Genomic DNA, 20,356 nt, shown 5'->3' with positions numbered 1-20,356 from the left:
TAGAAGCATTTGGCACACTAAATGTGAATCAGAAGAAAACTTTTAAAGAAACATCACTGAACAGTGTAACTGATCTCTCATAAGACAAGTAAACAGATAATTTCATCTTTAGATGAAAATATCTAACAGTCTCCAGTTGGAAAAGTTTCCTTTACCCATAATTATAGTTGCCCCTTAGTATACACAGGAGGGCTGCGGACAGTGGTTCAAGGTCCCCCAAATTCTGTGTGTCCTTCAATAAAGTTGTGGTATTAGTTTATAAATTCCACACATCCTCTCATATGTTTTCGTCATCTTTAGATGACTTGTAATACCAAATATAGTATAAATAATATATAAACAGTTACTCCACAGTATTTTAAGGGAATAATTAAAAGAGAAAAAAAACTACACGTGATTAGAACAGACCTTTTTTCTGAAATTTTCCATTTTTGGTTGTTGTATCTATAGTTTCAGAACTGTACTTCTAAACACAAATATATTCATTCAAAATTTGGCCCCATTTTTCATGCATGGGGTACAATATAAAGTATATAGTAATGCTCTGTTTGAATGTATTTTTAATTTGATTAATTGGTAATCTCCTATGAACCCTTCCTTTACAGCTTCATGGTTTTCCTTTGTAAGAATTGAAGAATCCAGGGCATTTAAAGTGGCTTGCTTTATATTAGCTACCCATTTCATGACAATAACAAGATAAGTCTGCACATTCTACCTAGAAAAAGAATGATTTGTAAGTTATTTGTTTTACTAGGTTATTCCTAGATTTTTTAATTAAGAAAATAGTTCAAAAATGCTGTTTTTTTTCTTTTTGTTCTGTTGGTATTTTTTGTTTATTTTGTTTTTAGGATAAGAAAAATGTTAATTAAACTTTGTTACTTCAAGTTACATTTCTCACTAAAACTTTTTTTTCCTTTTTTCTTTTTACAAATTTTATTGTAAAGGTGTTGTACAGAGGTTACAATTACATAAGTAAGGCAATGAGTACATTTCTTATCAAATATTGTTACTCCCGTCTTGTTTTTCTCCCCCTCTCCATCCCCCCCCCCCCCAAATGGTAATGTTCATTTCCAACCTAGTGTATTGTGAGTATGGCTGTTGCATTGGTTCACCCTTTCTCCTTTGTCTCACACAAACAAGGCCACATTAAAGCTACTAACACAACTATGTTCATTGCAGCATTATTTACCATAGCTAAGCTATGAACCAACCCAGATACTCCTCAGTAGATGAATGGATCAAGAAAATGTATATATATATATATATATACAATGGAATTCTATGCTTCCATAAGAAAGAATCACACTACCCCATTTGTAAGGAAAAGGAAAGAGTTGGAAAAATCATATTAAGTAAGCCAGATACAAAGAAACATAAGCTCCATAGTTTCTCTCACTAAATCTTATCTTAAGATAACTTCCCACCATTAGCTTAAGAGGACCAACTTCATTTGCTAAAGAAGACAAAATCAATTATTGCCAAGTAAAATATGCCCAAATGACCTAGATGACTCTTTATTCTACTACTTCAGACTGTGACAATAGTTGTCAGACTTTTCATGACTTGTTTTTCTCAAATACCAAATAACCTGTATGATAAATTCTGTGAAACTGAAGTACCTTGTGTATGTAGTTTTTTTTATTAATTTTTCTTTCTTCAGATCTGCAGAATAATGGTAGCATACCATTATAAGGAAAACTTTATTAGGAGTGGGAGAGGAGGGGGTTGGGGGGCTGGGAGGTGTAGCTGAGGAGGTGGGAGGGAAGGGATGCTAGGGGAAAACAAAGGAGGAGGCAACAATGCTGGATAAGAAATGTACTCATTACCTTGCTCATGCAACTGTAACCCTTTTGTACAGTATTTTCACAATAAAAAACTTAATTAAAAATAAAGTAAGAGTGATTATAATAATTTTTTATTGTTGTTGTCATTGTTTGTGCTGGTCCTGGGGCTTGAACTCAAGGCCTGGGTGCTGTCCTTGAACCTTTGCGCTCAAGTCTCGTGCTCTCTCTATTTGAGCCACAACTCCACTTTTGGTTGTTTTGGTGCTTAATTGGAGATAAGAGTCTCATTTTCTGCCCAGACTGGCAGTCCTCAGGATCTCACCTTCAGCTCCAGCTGGGATTACAGTTTTTCATTTTATTAGTAGTAGTAGTAGTAGTAGTTGTTTTTATTTTGTTTTTCCTTCTAAATATAGAAATCTTTAGGATTCCTAAGAGTCATCTGTTCTCCAGCTTCATGAAGCTCTTGACCCTTGACACATGTCTTACATTTCTGTTTTTTATGTTAAATTTCCTTTTATGGTTGTGTATTCACCCTGATATCTCCCTTTATATCTTAATTATTTTAATCCCCGAAGTTGTAAAGTTCGTTTCACCATAGTATTTCTACATCTCATTGTTACAATGGGTCAACCTGTATCCTTATTTCAGCTCTTTGTTCTTTCTCTTCCCCTCCCCAAATTCGAAAATATGTATATAAAACATGCAGGGCATCAGAATCAAATACAGTGAAAACAGGGGTTATACCATGGGAGAAGAGCATACAAAAGGAATAAAAAAATCACATAGTACATTATAAGTACATTAAAAACAACAGCAACAAAGATAAAACCTCTTGGGGTTCATTTCTCTTAGCATCATCTTATATGGTCATATATACATAGCTTTTGACCTTTTCTGCTTGTCTGGTATCTTAATCCTATTTTTATGAGGTACTATTTCTGCCACTCCACTGAAAATGCTTTACTCAGTCTCCAGAGGACTTCTGTCATTGAAACCCATGCCATTGATGACTTTATCTTATCTGACATGTCTACTGCATTTGACACATCAATCACTTGATTCCCTACTGAGCAAGTTCTTAACTTCATTCCCAGAACCGCCCCCCTCCCAACCCCCCCCCCGCCCCTGGTTTTCTTCCCATCATTCCTGATGGTCCCTCTTTATTTTTATTATTCACTTTACCTCGTATCTCTAACTCTAAATGCTGTTACATATTAAGGCTTTGATTCCTTCTGTATCTGCTTCCTCTTGCTAGGCTTGATTTCTTTCCTACATGTCTTAACATACTAACCATATACTGACAACCTTCAAGTTAGTATTTCCAGCCTAACCTTAGACTGGTTCAGCATTTTATACATTCAGCTCTTCTTTGTCTCTCATTGGACACCTAATAGAATTCTCAAACTTAGTATATTTAAATCTTCTCCTTGTCCTCTTAAAGATGCATCACCATTGACTGCCTCTTTCTTAGTCAGTAGAAAATCCATCTTTCAAATAGCTTGTATCAAAATACATGGAATCATCTATTTCTTTCTTTTGTGCATTTTAATATATATTTTTATTGTAAAGAAACTATACAAAGGGGTTACAGTTACATGAATAACGCAATGAGTACATCTGTTTCTTACAGGTAAATCCCATCTCTTCGGGATCCTATTGGTTATATCTGAACATATATTGTAGAAGCGAACACACTTCTCACTTCTCATTGTTGCAACTCCTCTCAGCAAAACTTAATACCGCTCTACTCTATGTTCCCACAACTTCTAACCTCGATTATCTCAATAGCATATTAAATGACCTCCCTGTCTACACCCACACTTCAAGTATATTCTTCATCTAACAACCTGAACAATTCTTCTAAATCATGAAGAAGACTAGTACTCTTGTTCTCCCAGATTTCTAGTGAAATCATGTTTTAGAGCATATCCAAATGTTTACTTTCCCCATGAAGCTTTATTTGAACTATCTCTTTTACAATCCTCCCAAGAACCATCCTTTCCTTGACCATGAAGGCTCGTGGAATCTGTGTGGTGTTGGATCTCTGCTTCGACCTTTTCTTCGGATACATGAAGAGCTAGCTCCCTCACTGGGTTCAGTTTCTCTTCACATAGGTCCTCACTCTGCCCATCCCCATAGTAACTAAAATAGTTCTCACATAACTTTTTCTCTCTTACCAGAGTTTATTTTTGTTTGTTAGCCTTAGATTGCCTGTTCTGTCTTTGTTTCTTCTAGAAGAATGTAAACTTCATTAAGGTGTAGGATATTAATGATTCTCATTCCTCTGCCTTGAGACTGATGCTCACTTTACAAATATAGAATACGCACAGTGCTACAGTAACTCCTCGAGTGAACTTGTAATCCTTTGTTGTGAATGGGTTGATCCATGTTCTTCCCATTTAATGCTGTTTTAAGCAAAGCTATGGAAAAACTATTGAAACATGAGAATCAAGGTTAGAAGAGAGCTGAGTGAGCTAATATTCATCCTCTTACCTGTATAGCACTCCAGCAGTCATTCGTCTTCATTGAGTGTTTGTCTTACTTTTATTACTCTTCCAGTCTTCCACAAACTTGATGGAAAACCTTTCCAATATTTAATTATTCTTTCAATTAAACACCTATTCTTAAGACAAATTGGATTTGATTGCCACAGTTTAATCGCCTGCCTTTTGTTGATCTTTTGGGGAAATAGAAAGTTCCCCATTGGAAACACACTGGTACATTAATCTGCAGATTCAATACTTAAGTGCATAAATGGCAAGAGTGCTAATGCTGGCTGACTGTTGGAGAAGGAATAATATATGGATAGGAATTTTTTTTACCCATTTCAAGCATTTGAATGTTTTGATCATGACACCTGCTTTTATCCTTTACTTGATTTTGTTGTTGAGCTGTAAATGCTGTTTCATTCTCTGCCAAAATGCATATAGCACATATCCCAAACACACATACCAAATGATCAACATTAACTGAGATTTAATCTCAAGATGGTAAATGTCCAAGCAATACTTAGTTAATCTCAATGATGGTTTATAGTTTTAATACTATTTTTCCACTAGGTTTCTGACAGTGCTCATCATAAATCTGAGGACGGTTTGGGGTGGAGGGCAGGGAAAGGGAAAGTAGGGGTTGCTTTGTAATTCAGTCATTCCTTTCATAATTCAGCTACCCTAAGGTAACTGATGTATCAGCTCTCCCTGGTGATATTCCCACAGTGGGTTAGACTACCTGTGGGTGGGCCATTGTTATAACCAGTCACAGCACAGCTCAAGACAGGAAAGTCTTTTTTCATTTGTCTAAATGTCTCTCTCTAGCTCTCTCCCTCTCTTCTGTTCCTTCTCCTTCATTGTTAACATGCATATAAAATTCAGAGTTAATGGTTTTGTTCTCTTAGTACTTTGAAGACAATTATCCATTGTTTTCAGAACTTCAGTGTTGTCAGAATGTCTGTTTTATAACCATCATTCATTTTTCATAATTTATGTCCTTTCTCTGACTGATTAATATCTGTTCTTTGTGCCTGAGGTTTTGTACTTTAACTATAAGAGGCAGAAATTCTTTTTTATTCATTGTCCTCCAGGTTTGCACTTCTGAGAATATATATCTTTCCTCCTATATCTCTGCAGAACATGTTTCCTCTTCCTGAACTTTCTTTTCTTCTGGAATACCAGATCGATATAAGTTCCATGTTCATATTCTAGCCTCTACCTCTTAACTTGATTTTCATATTTTGTATCTTTTATGACTTTATTATGCAATAGATAATTACCTAAGATCTGTCAGTTAGCTTAATTAAAGGCCTCTATAAAATAAGTATGATGCTTGCTGGGAAAGAAGGAAGAAAGGCAAAGACATTGAAACTTGGGGGATTAGAAAGCAATTTGTTCCAGATTTGCCTTGCTTATGTAAAATTCATAAGAAATATATGTATGGGTGAACCGTTTGTAATAAAAAAAAAAACCTTTGCAAGCTATGGGCCAACAAAAAAAAATCTCATTGTAAATTGAGAAATTACAAATATAATGAGTATTTTAGAGTGAGTCAGGAGATCTCAAGGCAGTGAAATGCTAGAAGGATGATTAGTTTCTCTGTCATGTATCCAATGAACACAAACTTGCCAAGAAAATAAAATATGCATAGACTTTTATTCTGGTGTAGTTACAGTTACAGTTAAATTAAGTGATCATAGGCTAATTCGTGAATTATTGTTAGTATGACTTTTTCTTACATTTTTAGCAATCTGATGGAGATTGATAACCATAAAGAAGAGGAAATAAGTGTTGATTAAGCATTTATGATGCTCTGCATTAATGAGATAAGGATGCTGAATCTCAGGGAAAATCAAGCTTGGTCAGCTGACAAAATTAATCTAGTGCTTCAACATTTTCCTGGCAGGCAGCTTGTTTTATTGAAGAAAGAGGGCACATAAACCTTTGAATTTGTTTAGTCTAGAAAGAAGGCAAAAACCAAAAACCCAAATTAAAAAAAAGTAAGCAAAAATAAGGAGAGTGAGGCTTACCTTGTCATATTCCCTAATTTAACAAGGAACAAGCAGCTGATATTAATTATACATCCAAAGTATCTAGGAAATTTCTCTATATAAAAACTGTGTTTCCATTATTTCTAGTGGATGGCGTTTACTATACAAAAGACACTAATAAGAGCCCGTAAGAGTCAAGACAGTGTTTTGTACTTAATTAGCATATGAGGTCAAAAAGTCCAGTTTGAAAGTGTCTTACTCAACAAAATATGTTTGATGTACCATCATTACAATTAGATGTTGAAACTCATGCCAGATGTACAGCGTCTTAAATGTTAGGGGAAATAAAAGAGATTAAGGAAAGAAGAAAGAGAACCAGAATAGGAAAGAAAGAAAGAAAGAAAGAAAGAAAGAAAGAAAGAAAGAAAGAAGGAAAGAAAGAAAGAAAGAAAGAAAGAAAGAAAGAAAGAAAGAAAGAAAGAAAGAAGAAAGAAAAAAAGAAAGAAAGAAAGAAAGAAAGAAGTGGGGGAGGGAAGAGAAAGGAAAAGAGAGCAAGGGCAATAATGAATTTCCTAAATATCATTGAAGCAACTGTTCAGTACTGTGTTACTAACAATACATCATTTCCACATCCTCCTCCTCCCATTACTCCCCACCCCGTTTCTCCCACCCTCACCTGACATGGGGCTTGAACTCAGGGCTTGGATGAGATCCCTGAGTCTGTCATATTGCCATTCGAGCCACAGAGCCATTTCTTGCTTTTTCTGAGTGTTTTATTGGAAATAAGAGTAATGGTATTTCCTGGTTTCAAATAGCAATCCTTAGCTCTCAGTCTTCTGAATAGCTAGGATTACAAACATAAACCATAGGCACCTAGCTGAGACATGACTTTTTACTGAAATGCAGCTTGTTAAATATTTTCTTTGTCCTAACATGATAAATATGTAAAAGGTAAGGAGAATGTTTAGTCTTGTTCATCACTATCAAATAACATCCTCCACCTGTATTTGAAAGTTTCTCAGGATAGTTGACTGTCCTTAACTACTTGTTTCTCTATGAGTTACAGAATTTTCTATGATGGCTTTTGTTGTTGAGCTTTAAATTTATTCCATTTTTGTCTGAAAGAATTCAGGAAATAATTTCAATATTTCTGAATTTGCACAGATTTGCTTTGTGACCTATAATGTGATCTGTTTTAGAGAATGTTCCATGTGCTCCTAACATGTATTCTGTTGCTGCTGGGTGATAAAACTGTAGATGTCTGCTATGTCTACTTGGTCTATGAAATTGTTTAGTTCTAAGGCTGCTGTGCTGAGTTTTTGCTGGATTGATCTATTCAGAGGTGATAATGGTGTGTTAAAGTCACCAACAATCAATGTGATTGGATCTATGTGTTTTTAGTATGAGTAGTGTTTCTTTGATGAACTTGTATTTGCATTTGGTGTATAGATATTTAGAATTGTTATCTCCTCCTGTAGGAGAATCCTTTTATTAGTATGTAATGTCCTTCTTTATCTCTTCTCACTAATTCTAATTTGAAGTCTATTTTATCTGATATTAGGATCACAACTCTGGCTTGATAGATTTTATTCCAACCTTTAACTTTTGTGGGCAAGATGTGTCTCTTGAAGGCAGTAGATGTATGCTTCTCTATGCCTTGATCCCATAAAAGTGATCCATGATTAGAAGTTAAGTTGTGATTTTATGTTAAGAAGATAGAGAAGAAAAAGAAGAACGGAAGAACATGGTTGGCCTCTTTTAGGAGGACTTTTGCCTATTAAAGATTATTCATGAAATAAGAATCCCTCAGAAACAGTAATTGCAGATCTTCCTACTCTACATATCTGGTCCAGGAAATAGATTGCATGCAATCAGAAAAACAGAAAAGAGCCCTCCTGACACTTTTAGAAGGCTAGACAGACCAAAAAGCTGGAAATTGGCTAAGGTTAGTATACATGGGATAAAATTGCCTTTACCTCAAACTCTGATACCATTTTTCTGTGTGGTAGAATTTCTCTGATTACTGCTTGCCCTACTTGGGTTTTGAAACTCCGGCCAAATGTCCTAGATGCCTGACCACAATAACTCTACTACTGAATATGGGGGAAGGTCAGGGAGGGATGGCAGTATCTGTGCAGACATGTCTCAAATGAGGACACTGTAGGAGCAAATGTTTAAAATCTAGAGAAATAACTGCTACATCGTCTTCCCTAAACTCTTCCTTAAGTATTTCTGTGAAAGAGACAATCATCATCTACCCAGTTGTTAGTATCACAGTGTAGGAGCCATTTTTGCTGCAGCTGGGGCTTGAACTCTGAGCCTCTAGCTTCTGCTCTGTTGACTTGCTTGCTCAGGTGGTGCTCTGGTGAGCCACATCTCCACATCTGAGACACATCTGGTGTGTTGCTGGCTAATTGGAGCTGGAGTCACCCAGACTTGCTTGCAGTCAAGGAAACTACAGAGTGCTCAAGGAATAAAACAATGTTTAATGAATATTCTACCATTCTCAGGACCATGAGAATAGTAAAATATACATCTGTATATGTGTGTTGATACATGTTTATAGGCATTTAGAGTGATAAACACAGGAATGGTTTGACATATAAATTAGTACCCCCACAATGAGTCACCCTAGATGGGATACTGGTTATCACACTGTTCACAGAAGAGAGCTTAGGTTATATTCCAAACTGGGTTCACTTGGCTCCTCTACACAAAAACACTATACTAAAAATTAGTAACAAATATAAGCAACTCAAAACAAATCATGAAAATAGGCTAATCTTTTTTAATTCACATGAATTATGGAATTCTCCTTTCTTTCTCCAATCATACAAATACAATTAAAATTCTCAAAAACAGCTTAAATATCAACATAGTCACCTTTTTTTCTATTACAAAAAAGATCTGGACTACATTGGAGTTTGCTTTATCAGTTAAAAAGTCTTGGAATTCAGTATTAAAGGGACAAATGAGTGATCCAAGGTAAAAAAACAAAATCCAAAACTGCAAATATTTATAATTTCTTAGAAGGCTACTGCTATACATATCAAGCAAAGGTTAACTAAAAAATGTCATTATCCTGAATAAATGCATTATTCAAAATAGAAAAATGTATTATTTTGCAAAAGCAAGTTGTCTCCTATAAATATAGTGATACATATTTTTGAACCTCAACCTGATATGATTTATGGAACTAATATATTTTGAAAAATTGGGATAGCAATTTTTTGACATCACAAGATAAGCTGTAGGTCACATAAGCATGCAGAATATAACTATGGTAAAATCACTTACAATGCTATTCTCATTGTCTTCTCGTATAACTGTTCATAGTAAATCCAAAACAGCCTTCATTCTCTCTTTGCAGTTTTATTTTTTAGATTTTTTAAAAGGGTAGGGTGAAGCAAACTGAATATAATTTTGTTTACTCAAAACATTAATAAAAACCAGAAGTAGCCACATATAAATTTAATTTGAATTAAATTCAATTTAAAGAACTTTCTTGGCTACCTTTAATTATTTTCTATTTTCTAAACCTGGGCTAATCAAATCAGGAATGAATTTTTCTATTTCCAACAATTATAAACTACTCTTTGCAGATGAGTACATTAAATAGGAGATTTTATTAAGAACAGGTAGAATCCATTAAAGTGAGTTAGTGCAGAGAAAGTACTAGTTATTTCTCTAGTATTGTGATTGGAGGAACTCTGTAAGCTTTCCCCCATAGTCACCTCATGGGAATAAGGATTTGACCCAGTTCTCCAAGATGATATCAGTAGAATTGAGAGCTGTCTAGTTCAGAAGTTGTGCAATGACCTCAAACCTATGTCACCAATCACCAAAAACAAAACAAAGCAAGACAAAAAAAACCACCTACTACAAATCCAAGTAGTAGTGTCCTATCTGTCATTTGAGAGGTGGCTCCTGCATCAGCAGCGAGATGTATGGGAGCTTGTAGGAAACACAAGTATCGCAGAGCTTGAGTTAGGATTTGCATTCTATTGAGATCTCTGGATGATTTGCATGTGTGGGAAGGTGTGGAAAGTGCTGGTGTAGGCATCCTACTCCATGCCTGTTGACTCTTCTTGATAATAGCCTCATGATCATTGGTAAGTTTTTTCCTTAGGTATTGAAAACTATGTGCTGTGCTTCTTTGATCCAAGTTCCTGCTTACTTTCTGTTAATTCTCAGAGATGCCAATTGGCATGAAATGACTTGTCTGGTTTGTTGTTGTTGTGCCATTGGCTCTATCTGGTGGATAAAGATACTTCATCTCACATATGTCTTTTTAATGAAGTATTGAGGCTACTTTTATATTTTATCTCATCCTTCTCAAAACCCAGTCCAGGAGAATCTTCCTGTATCTTCACTTCCTGCCCTTCAACTCACCCTTCCCTTATTTTTCTCATTCTTACCTGCATTTTACTCTCTTCCTCTATTCATTCTTCTACCTAGCTACCCCTGATTACCCCACCCTGGAAAGTACTCATTTCCTTAGCTTTATCTTTACTGTATTTAAATGAGCATTTTGGGAATGTGCTGCTTTTTATTTTTGTCTCTGATCAGTAAGTTCTGAGCCTGAGTTTCATACATCCTATTCATTTTGCATTCTTACTACTGCACTTTTCCCTTTAAGGCAGATAAAAAAATTTATCCTTTCTCTGATTTCACTCTGATTATGTGGTCAAGAGGATGAATTGTCAATTTTAGCTTTCTGACTCACTTTGATTAATGATGCATGTCTTGTCCAAGCCATATTTCTTTCTATTCTCCTTCTTGCCTACAAGTACTCATTTATTTGATAGCAACCAACTTACATTGATATGAAATCAGATGAGAATTTTAGGTGAATGAATTATAAAATTTTTTAAGTGTCCTTCTCTCTGTTCCACTTTTGTGTTGTAGATATTTATGATGTCTCAGACAAGGACTTAAAATGTTAACACAACAATGAAGTACATAAAAACGTGAAGTAATTCAAACTTCTCTAGTACAATCATGACATTTCAGTTTTCACCTTGAAAAGTCTAATATATTTAGAAATCACTTCAATTCTGCTTCTTTTTGAGCCAGTCACATTGTTCTGGGATCACTACCTACTGTTAGCAGAATACTGGTTAAGTGCCTATTAGATTTTTATATGTGATGATTATGTTCTTTTACATGAGTGACACTCAACTCAGCCTAGACTGACTCCCAGTTGTGGCCACATAGTCTGCAATTATTGAACTCATTATTTCTAATTAATATGATTTGAATCTTTCTAATTGGGAATCATTTTAGTGTGGTCCATTTCCTTAAAACATAAATCATGTAGTAAAAACAGAATTGGGCCCATTGTCACAACATGAGCTTTTGTCTTGATCTTTGCTGTTGGATGGGCCTATACTCTCTGCAAGCTAACAGTACTCGATTTTGTTTATTTGTTTGTTTGTTTGGTGTTGGTACTGAGGCCTACACTCAGAGCCTGGGCTTTTTCTTTTTTTGGAGGGGTGGTGCTCAAGGTTAGTACTCTACTTGAGCCATATCTCCACTTTCAGTTGTTGTGATGCTGAATTGAAAAGAAGAGTCTCATGAACTTTTTTGCCTGTGTTGTCTTTGCATAGCAATCCTCAGATCTCAGCTTCCGGAATCGCTAGTATTACAGATGGGAGCCACTGATACTCAGCTTGAACTCTACATTTTTTATGGCAATATCACCACTGACACTGAAGACAAAATACTGTTTATAAGTTCTTCTGACCCAGTGTTTAAATAAATTCAAAATATTAGCTGTTTTTTATTGCTTTTAATCATTCTCTGTTATGCTTTTCTGTTAAATGCCGCATATATTTTCTTGTACAATTTATACAAGATGACTTCTCTGCCTACTCTGTTTTAAACAAAAAGAAAGGAAAAAAATCTGTTGTGTAGCTATGTATATTCACTCTGCATTATCATAACTTTTTCTCAATTGTATTCAACTTTCTATGATGTTTCAAATTTTAAATAAGACATGAGAAGTGATTCCACAAAACATGTAACTCCATAATTGGGCAACCAGGGAGAAATTTTGTTGTGTGATCGCACTGAGTTTAAAATGTGGTCAAGGGGCTGGGAGGGTGGCTCAGTGGTAGAGCGCTTGCCTTGCATGCCTAAGGCCCTGGGTTTGATTCCTCCGCACCACATAAGCAAAAAGAAAAAAGCTGGAAGTGGTGCTGTGGTTCAAGTGGTAGAGTGCTAGCCTTGAGCTGAATTGCTGAGGGACAGTGCCCAGGCCCAGCGTTCAGGCCCCACGACCAGACCTCTCCCCCCAAAAAATATGGTCAACTCAGGGCCTATCATTTCCTCCTAAATATCTCCACATTTAAAGAGTAAAATACATATTTTGTATATATATATATATATATATATATGCACATATACATATATGAAGAGTTTCTGCCTATGGACAAAAATACATACTGTAGTTTACCTGCTAAATGAGTTTTAAAAGAAAGGGAATTATATTAGGAATAATACTGATACATTATTATAAAAAGATTCTATTTACAAAGATATTTAAGAGTCTGTTTCAGGATGATGATAGAAAAGAAAGTCCACAAAGTAAAATTCTTTTTTTTTTTTTTTTTAATTTAATTTTATTTTATTTGAGAACATACTGTACAGAGGGGTTACAATTACATGGGCAGGATAATGCATACATTTCCTACCAAGCATTGCAGCCTCCTCCTTTGTTTACCCTTCACCTCCCTTCCCAGCCTCGCCCCTCCCTCCCACCCAATCATACCCCCCCCACCACCGACATTGTAAAGCTGGTTTTGACATGACATTTTGTACTTCTCATTGTTGCAGCAGGTCCACCTGAATCCTGAAACGACTTGTTTGTCCCCATCTCTTCCACATGTTATACTGACATCAAATATAGTGTAAGCGGGGGTTACACTGTGGGGGAGGGACATACAAAGCAACAAAGAAATAATCTTATAAATGCGTTAGAAACACATGCATGAAAGAAACAAAAACATTAAAATACATATTTGAGGGTTCGTTTTCCTAACATCACATTCTCTGACTTTTTCCGCTTGACTCATACCTATACTAGATATTGCAAATAAGGGAAACCATGGGACCTATGTTTCTTTGGGCCTGGCTTACTTCACTTAATATAATTTTTTCCAAGCCTTTCCATTTCCTAACAAATGGGGAAATGTCATTCTTTCTGATGGAGGCATAGAATTCCATTGTGTATATATACCACATCTTCTTGATCCATTCATCTACTGAGGGGCATCTGGGTTGGTTCCATGTCTTAGCTATGGTAAATAATGCTGCAATAAACATAGTTGTGCTGGTAGCTTTAGTGTGGCCTTGTTTGTGATCATTTGGGTAAATGCCCAAAAGTGGGATTGCTGGGTCATTGGGGAGCTCTATGTGGAGTCTTTTGAGGAACCTCCATACTGCTTTCCAAAGTGGTTGAACAAGTTTACATTCCCACCAACAATGAAGTAAGGTTCCTTTCTGTCCACATCCCCTCCAGCATCTGTTGTTGTTAGAGTTCTTGATTTTTGCTGTTCTAACTGGAGTGAGGTGATATCTCAATGTTGTTTTGATTTGCATTTCTTTTATGGCTAGGGATGTTGAACATTTCTTCATGTGTCTATTGGCCATCCTTCTTTCTTCTTCAGAGAAGCTTCTCTTTAAGTCTTTCGCCCACTTACTTATTGGGCAGTTGTTTCTTTGAGGATTTGTTGTTGGGTGGTTTAATTTTTTGAGTTCCAAGTATATTTTAGATATGAGACCCTTGTCCGTTGTATGGCTAGTAAAGATCTTCTCCCAGTCCGTGGGCTTTCTATTGATCTTGCTAGCTATGTCATTTGCCCTGCAGAAGCTCTGCAACCTTATACAATCCCATTTGTCCAGCCTTTCTTTGATTTGTTGTGTTTCCAGGTCTTTATTCAGAAAATTTCGGCCTGAGCCAAGGAGACCCAGGGTTTCTCCTATTCCATCCTGTAATGTTTTCAGAGTGTCTGCTTTGAGTTCAAGGTCTTTGATCCATTTGGAGTTGATTCTGGTGCAGGGTGATATATAAGGATCTAGGTTTAGTTTTCTACATGTAGTTAACCAGTTTTGCCAGCACCATTTACTGAAGAGGCTGTCTGTCTTCCATTCTATTGTTTTAGCTCCCTTATCGAAGATTAGATGGCTATAGGTCTGTAGGTTCATTTCTGGGTTTTCAATTCTATTCCATTGGTCCTGAGGTCTGTTCTTATGCCAATACCAAGCTGTTTTGATTACTATGGCTTTATAGTAGAGTTTGAAATTTGGTACTGATATTCCTCCAGCAGTGTTCTTTCCGTTGAGGAGCGTTTTTGCTATTCGGGGTCTTTTATTGTTCCATATGAATTTTTGGATTGCCTCTTCTATTTCCTTGAAGAATGAGGGTGGAATTTTGATAGGTATTGCATTGAATTTGTAGATAGCCTTGGGAAGTATTGCCATTTTCACAATGTTAATCTTTCCAATCCAGGAGCATGGGAGGTTTTGCCATTTTTTAAGTTCTGTGTTGATTTCCTTTTTCAAGATTATAAAGTTTTCATCATAGAGGTCCTTCACTTCTTTAGTTAAGTTAATTCCTAGGTATTTTATTTTTTGTGGGGCTATTACAAATGGAGTTGCTTTCCTAATTTCAGCCACACTTTTCTCATTGTTGGCATACAGAAAAGCCATTGATTTTTGGGGGTTAATTTTATAACCTGCTACTTTGCCAAAGTTTTGAATCAGCTTGAGTAATTTGGGAGTGGAGTCTATGGGATTCTTTAAATACAAGATCATGTCATCTGCAAAGAGGGAGAGTTTTATTTCTTCTTTCCCTATTTGGATCCCGTTTATGTCTGCATCTTGTCTTATTGCTGTAGCTAGGCATTCTAATACTAGATTGAAGAGAAGTGGAGAGAGTGGGCATCCTTGTCTTGTTCCTGAGTTAAGAGGAAATGGCTTTAGTTTTTCACCATTGAGTATAATGCTGGCTGTAGGTTTGTCATATACAGCCTTTATTGTATTGAGGAATGTTCCATGGATTCCTAATTTTTTCAAAACCTTCATCATAAAGGGGTGTTGGATCTTGTCGAATGCTTTTTCTGCGTCTATTGAGATAACCATGTGGTTCTTATTCTTGCTCCTGTTGATGTGATGAATAATATTAATTGATTTGCGTATATTGAACCAGTTTTGCATCCCTGAAATGAATCCTGTTTGATCGTGGTGTATGATTTTTTGGATGAATTGTTGAAGTCGGTTGGCCAAAATTTTGTTGAGAAGTTTTGCATCAATGTTCATCAAAGAAATGGGTCTATAGTTCTCTTTCTTTGATGAATCCCTGCCTGGTTTTGGGATGAGGGTTATGATGGCTTCATAGAATGTGTTCGGTAGTGAGCTTTCTCTTTCAATTTCATTGAAGAGTTGGAGGAGAATTGGTGTGAGCTCTGCTTTGAAGGCCTTGTAAAATTCCGCTGTAAAACCATCTGGTCCTGGACTTTTCTTAGCTGGGAGGTCTCTTATTGCTGTTTCTATTTCAATGCTTGATATGGGCCTGTTAAGATAGTTTACCTCATCTTGGTTTAGTTTTGGCATGTCAATATTTGCTAGGAAGAGGTCCATTTCTGTCAAGTTCTCAAACTTATTAGCATAAAGTTTTGAGAAGTATTCCCTTATAATGTTCTGAATCTTGCTTGTTTCCGTCGTGATGTTTCCATTCTCATCTCTGAGTTTATTAATTTGGGTGTGTTCTCTTCTTTTTCTGATAAGATTTGCTAAGGGTCTGTCAATTTTGTTAAGTTTTTCGAAGAACCAACTCTTTGTTTTGTTGATTCTTTCTATAGTTTTTTTGGATTCTAATTCATTTAATTCTGATTTAATTTTGATTATTTCTTTCCGTCTACTGGATTGGGGTTTATCTTGCTGCTCTTTTTCAAGGAGGTTTAGATGTGTCATTAAATTGTTAGTTTCAGATCTCTCCAATTTGTTGATGTAGGAGCTCAGAGCTATAAACTTGCCTCTGAGTACTGCCTTTGCTGTGTCCCAGAGGAGCTGGTATTTTGTGTGTTCATTTTTGTTGAATAGCATGAACATTTGAATTTCCTTTCTAATCTCTTCCATGATCCACTCATGATTCAGCAGTGTGTTGTTCAGCCTCCATGTGATACCGGACTTTCTTTGGTGGCTTTTGGTGTTGAGTTCTAATTTTATTCCCTTGTGGTCAGAGAGAATGCAAGGTATAACTTCAATGTTTCTGAATTTAGACAAGTTTGCTTTGTGGCCTAAAATGTGGTCTATTTTAGAAAACGTTCCATGTGCTGCTGAGAAAAACGTGTATTCTGATGCTGCTGGGTGAAATGTTCGGTAAATGTCTGTTAAGTCTAGTTGATCTATGCAGCTGTTTAGATCTGGAGTTTCTCTGTTGAGTTTTTGCCGAGTTGATCTATCTAGTGGGGAGAGTGGTGTGTTAAAATCCCCAACGATTAATGTCTTTGGATCTATATGGGATTTGAGGGAAAGTAGTGTTTCTTTGATAAATTTGGGTGCTCCATTGTTTGGCGAATAGATATTTAGAATTGTAATATCCTCCTGAAGGAGAGATCCTTTAATTAGTATGTAGCGACCTTCTTTATCTCTTTTCACGAATTTTAATTTGAAGTCTATTTTATCTGATATTAGGATTGCAACTCCCGCTTGTTTATGCGGTCCGTTTGCTCGGTAGATTTTGTTCCAGCCTTTAACATTGAAAATGTGTTTGTTTTTACGGGCAAGATGTGACTCCTGCAGGCAGCAGATAGAAGGGTCTTGTTTTTTAATCCAACTAGACAGTCTATGTCGCTTAATTGGAGAGTTCAGTCCGTTAACATTAAGAGATAGGACTGAGAGGTATTTGGGAGTTCCTGCCATGTTATCTACCTTCTTGGGGGCTGCGAAAACTGGGTTCTTCCTATGGTTCTTGGATTCTCAGTTTGGGTGCAGTTTCTTGGCCTTTATTGTGGTCTTGTTGGTTTTCTATGTGTAGGACATCTTTAAGAATCTTTTGTAGGGCTGGTTTGGTGGAGATGTATTGTTTCAATTTTTCTTTGCTATGGAAGGTTTTTATTTGGCCTTCAGTTATGAAGGAGAGTTTAGCTGGGTAAAGTATTCTTTTTTGATAGTTGTTTGTTTTTAGGGCATGGCATACATCATTCCAGGCTCTTCTTGCTTTGATTGTCTCTGCTGAGAAATCTGAGGTGATTCTAATTGGTTTCCCTTTATAAGTGATTACCCTTTTCTCTCTGACAGTTTTAAGGATCTTTTCCTTGTTCTGAGTTGATCCTGTGTGGATTATAATGTGACGGTGGGATGTCCTATTCTGGTCTGGTCTATTTGGGGTTCTAAAGGCTTCTTGTATCTGGACAGGCCTATCTTTTTGCTTGTTTGGGAAGTTCTCTGCTAGGATCCTGTTAAACAGATTTCCTAGACCATTAACTTCTGTTTCTAGGTGCTCCTCTACACCCATTATCCTTAGATTAGGCCTTCTGATGGTGTCTTCCAGGTGTTGGATAGATCTATCATATTTCTTGGACTTGTCTTGGATGGTTGTATGTTCTTTCTCTATAATATCTAGGCTGTCTTCAATCCCTGAGATTCGATCTTCTGCATGTTCTAACCTGCTGTCAAGACTCTCTACTTTGTTTTTTATCTCTTTTCCTTCTAGTTGGTCAGCTTTGATGGCTTCAAGCTCTTTGTTGAAGCTCTGTTTTAGGTCTTGTATGAATTTCTTTACTTCCTTAATTTGGTGTTCAGTGTTTGTCCTCAAATCACTTAGTTGATTGGTTATGGTTTCTTTGGGCTCCCATTCCTTCTGTTGGGTTCCATTCAGCATTCCCTTTGTGGTCTCCCTGACTTCCTTCATCTCTTTGTTAATGGATTCCATGAATGCCTTTAGTGATCTTTGTGTGTTCTCTACCTGGTCTCTCAATTCCTGTATTACTCTTTGATTAGCTTCCTCCCGTTCGTGGGATTCCTGCAGATCTCTTTGAATGTTCTCAGCCTGCTCACGCCATTCCTCTCTTTCTCTTTGAGTATTCTCAAGTTGTTCATGCAAATCCTGTATCAGTTTTTGAGTAGCTTCCTCACACTTATGATATTCCTGTATAAACTTCTGGGATGCCTCCTCTCTCTCCCTATCACGCTCATACAGAGTCCTTTGTACGTTGTCAAACTTTTCATTTATCATGTTTGCCAGCAGTGTTTGTAGAGCTGTTTGGGAACTCTCCTCTGGATTATTCATTATCTGTTCTAACCCCTGATTATCAGGATTGGGAATTGAGATACCCGAATTTGCCATTTTTCTTGTGTTTTTCCGGCTTACTCTGCCCATTTGAGATGAAGATAGCACCAGTTTTGTGCTAGAACACTATCTTAAGGCAACCATCAACCAAAGTTTGCATTTGTACAGTCAATAGTTTACAGATACAATCTAGTTCAACAGATACATCTATTCGACATCAAACAACTATATGTTAAAGGACTTTGAACCGCAGAGAAGAACTTGGAAAACCAGAAATTATTAGGGTTAGGGAGAGATGTGGGTAAAAAATAGGAATAGATTGGTGTGGGAAGGCACAGGGAGAGTTAACTATGTCCTAATCACAATGCAGGAAATAGGTTGGGTAGGATGTAAGTAGAGAGAGAGAGAAAAAGAAGAAAGGGAAAGGGGAATGAAAAGAGACCAGAAAAAAAATAGAGACGTAAAAATTAATGTTATTTTAGAGATTAAAAGACCATCTATTTATAGAGGAATATGAATATGTTGAGAGAAAGGGAGGGACATAGAGGAGATGAGAAAAACTTTAAAAAAAATACTTAAAATATTATATAGGTATAAAGAGGTAGTACTGCTATTAATGAATTTAAGTCTCAGAGGTTTTGAATTGAGTAATAAGTTTGTGGATTAAGTGTGTACACAATGGGGGATAGGATCTACTGGTTAACTACGGGTTTATCTGAGGATGTGCAGGACAAGAGTTAAGTCACATAAAGATGAACAAAGAGGAAAAGTTGGAAAGGATAGGAAAGTGAGAAGAAAAGATCAGAAGTTCAGTAGAGCTAGAAAAAAAAACAAAAAGATAATTAAGAATGAATGAAAAAGAGAAAGAAGACAAGAAAAGAAAAGTAAACACACATTCACGTATTCGGGGAGTCTTGGGTCCCGGGTCGTCTCTGGTCTGCAAAGTGCAGGATGAAGTTGTCCGCTCCTTGTCGGTTCTTGCTGGTGTTGAGTAGAATCCGCTAGTCCGCTGCGTCTGGCTCCTTCGTCCCGGACTGCGTCTCAGGTATGCCTCCGCGGCGGTGGTCGCCGCTGCGACCCTGCCGCCGCAGCGGCAGCTGCTCAGATGTGTCTGCTTGGCTTCCCCTCTCTTGACTAACTCTCTGTCCTGTGATGGCACACTTGGTGTGATTCTCTGGCTTGGGACTGTTCACTGGAACTCTGAAACTGTTTTCTATGCAAGAGCTTGTTCAGATTCCAGCTTCTCCTCCGCCATCTTCCCGGAACCACCCCCACAAAGTAAAATTCTAACTCCCCTGTTTTTTAAATGTACGTGTTACCAAGAATGAGCACAAGCTTTGAAGCCCTATAGATCTTCGTATTATTTTCTATTAGAGGGTTTTCCTTATATATTTTCTCTTAATTTTTACATTTAGTGCTAAAAAAATAGTAGAACCTTTTGAAGTGTGACCTGAAAATTCATAGTGTGAAAATATAGCAGTAATACTCTAATGGGAGCTATCATAATTAACATTAATAATAAGAAATTAAGAGAGATCTGTAATTTACGCAAATCTCAGGAGGTGGAAAAAGGAAGATCATGATTTTGAGAGCAACCTAAGCTATATAGTAAGTTCCAGGTAAGCATGAGATACAAAAATGAGATAGTTTCTCAAACAACAACAACAAAAAGCACAAAATGGGACAGTGTTTAGTGCTAAAGCACTTTCCTATTATAGACAGAGAGCTGAGTTCAATACCCAGCACTGCAAAATGAAAAATGTTAGTAGACTGATTGACTTATTAGTTAATATTTAG

The sequence above is a fragment of the Dipodomys spectabilis genome, unplaced genomic scaffold (assembly GCF_019054845.1).
Source record: "Dipodomys spectabilis isolate Male_0828 unplaced genomic scaffold, ASM1905484v1 ptg000174l, whole genome shotgun sequence".
In the NCBI taxonomy this organism is placed as follows: domain Eukaryota; kingdom Metazoa; phylum Chordata; class Mammalia; order Rodentia; family Heteromyidae; genus Dipodomys; species Dipodomys spectabilis.
The sequence above is the reverse complement of the archived record's forward strand: the minus strand, read 5'-3'. Positions refer to the sequence as shown.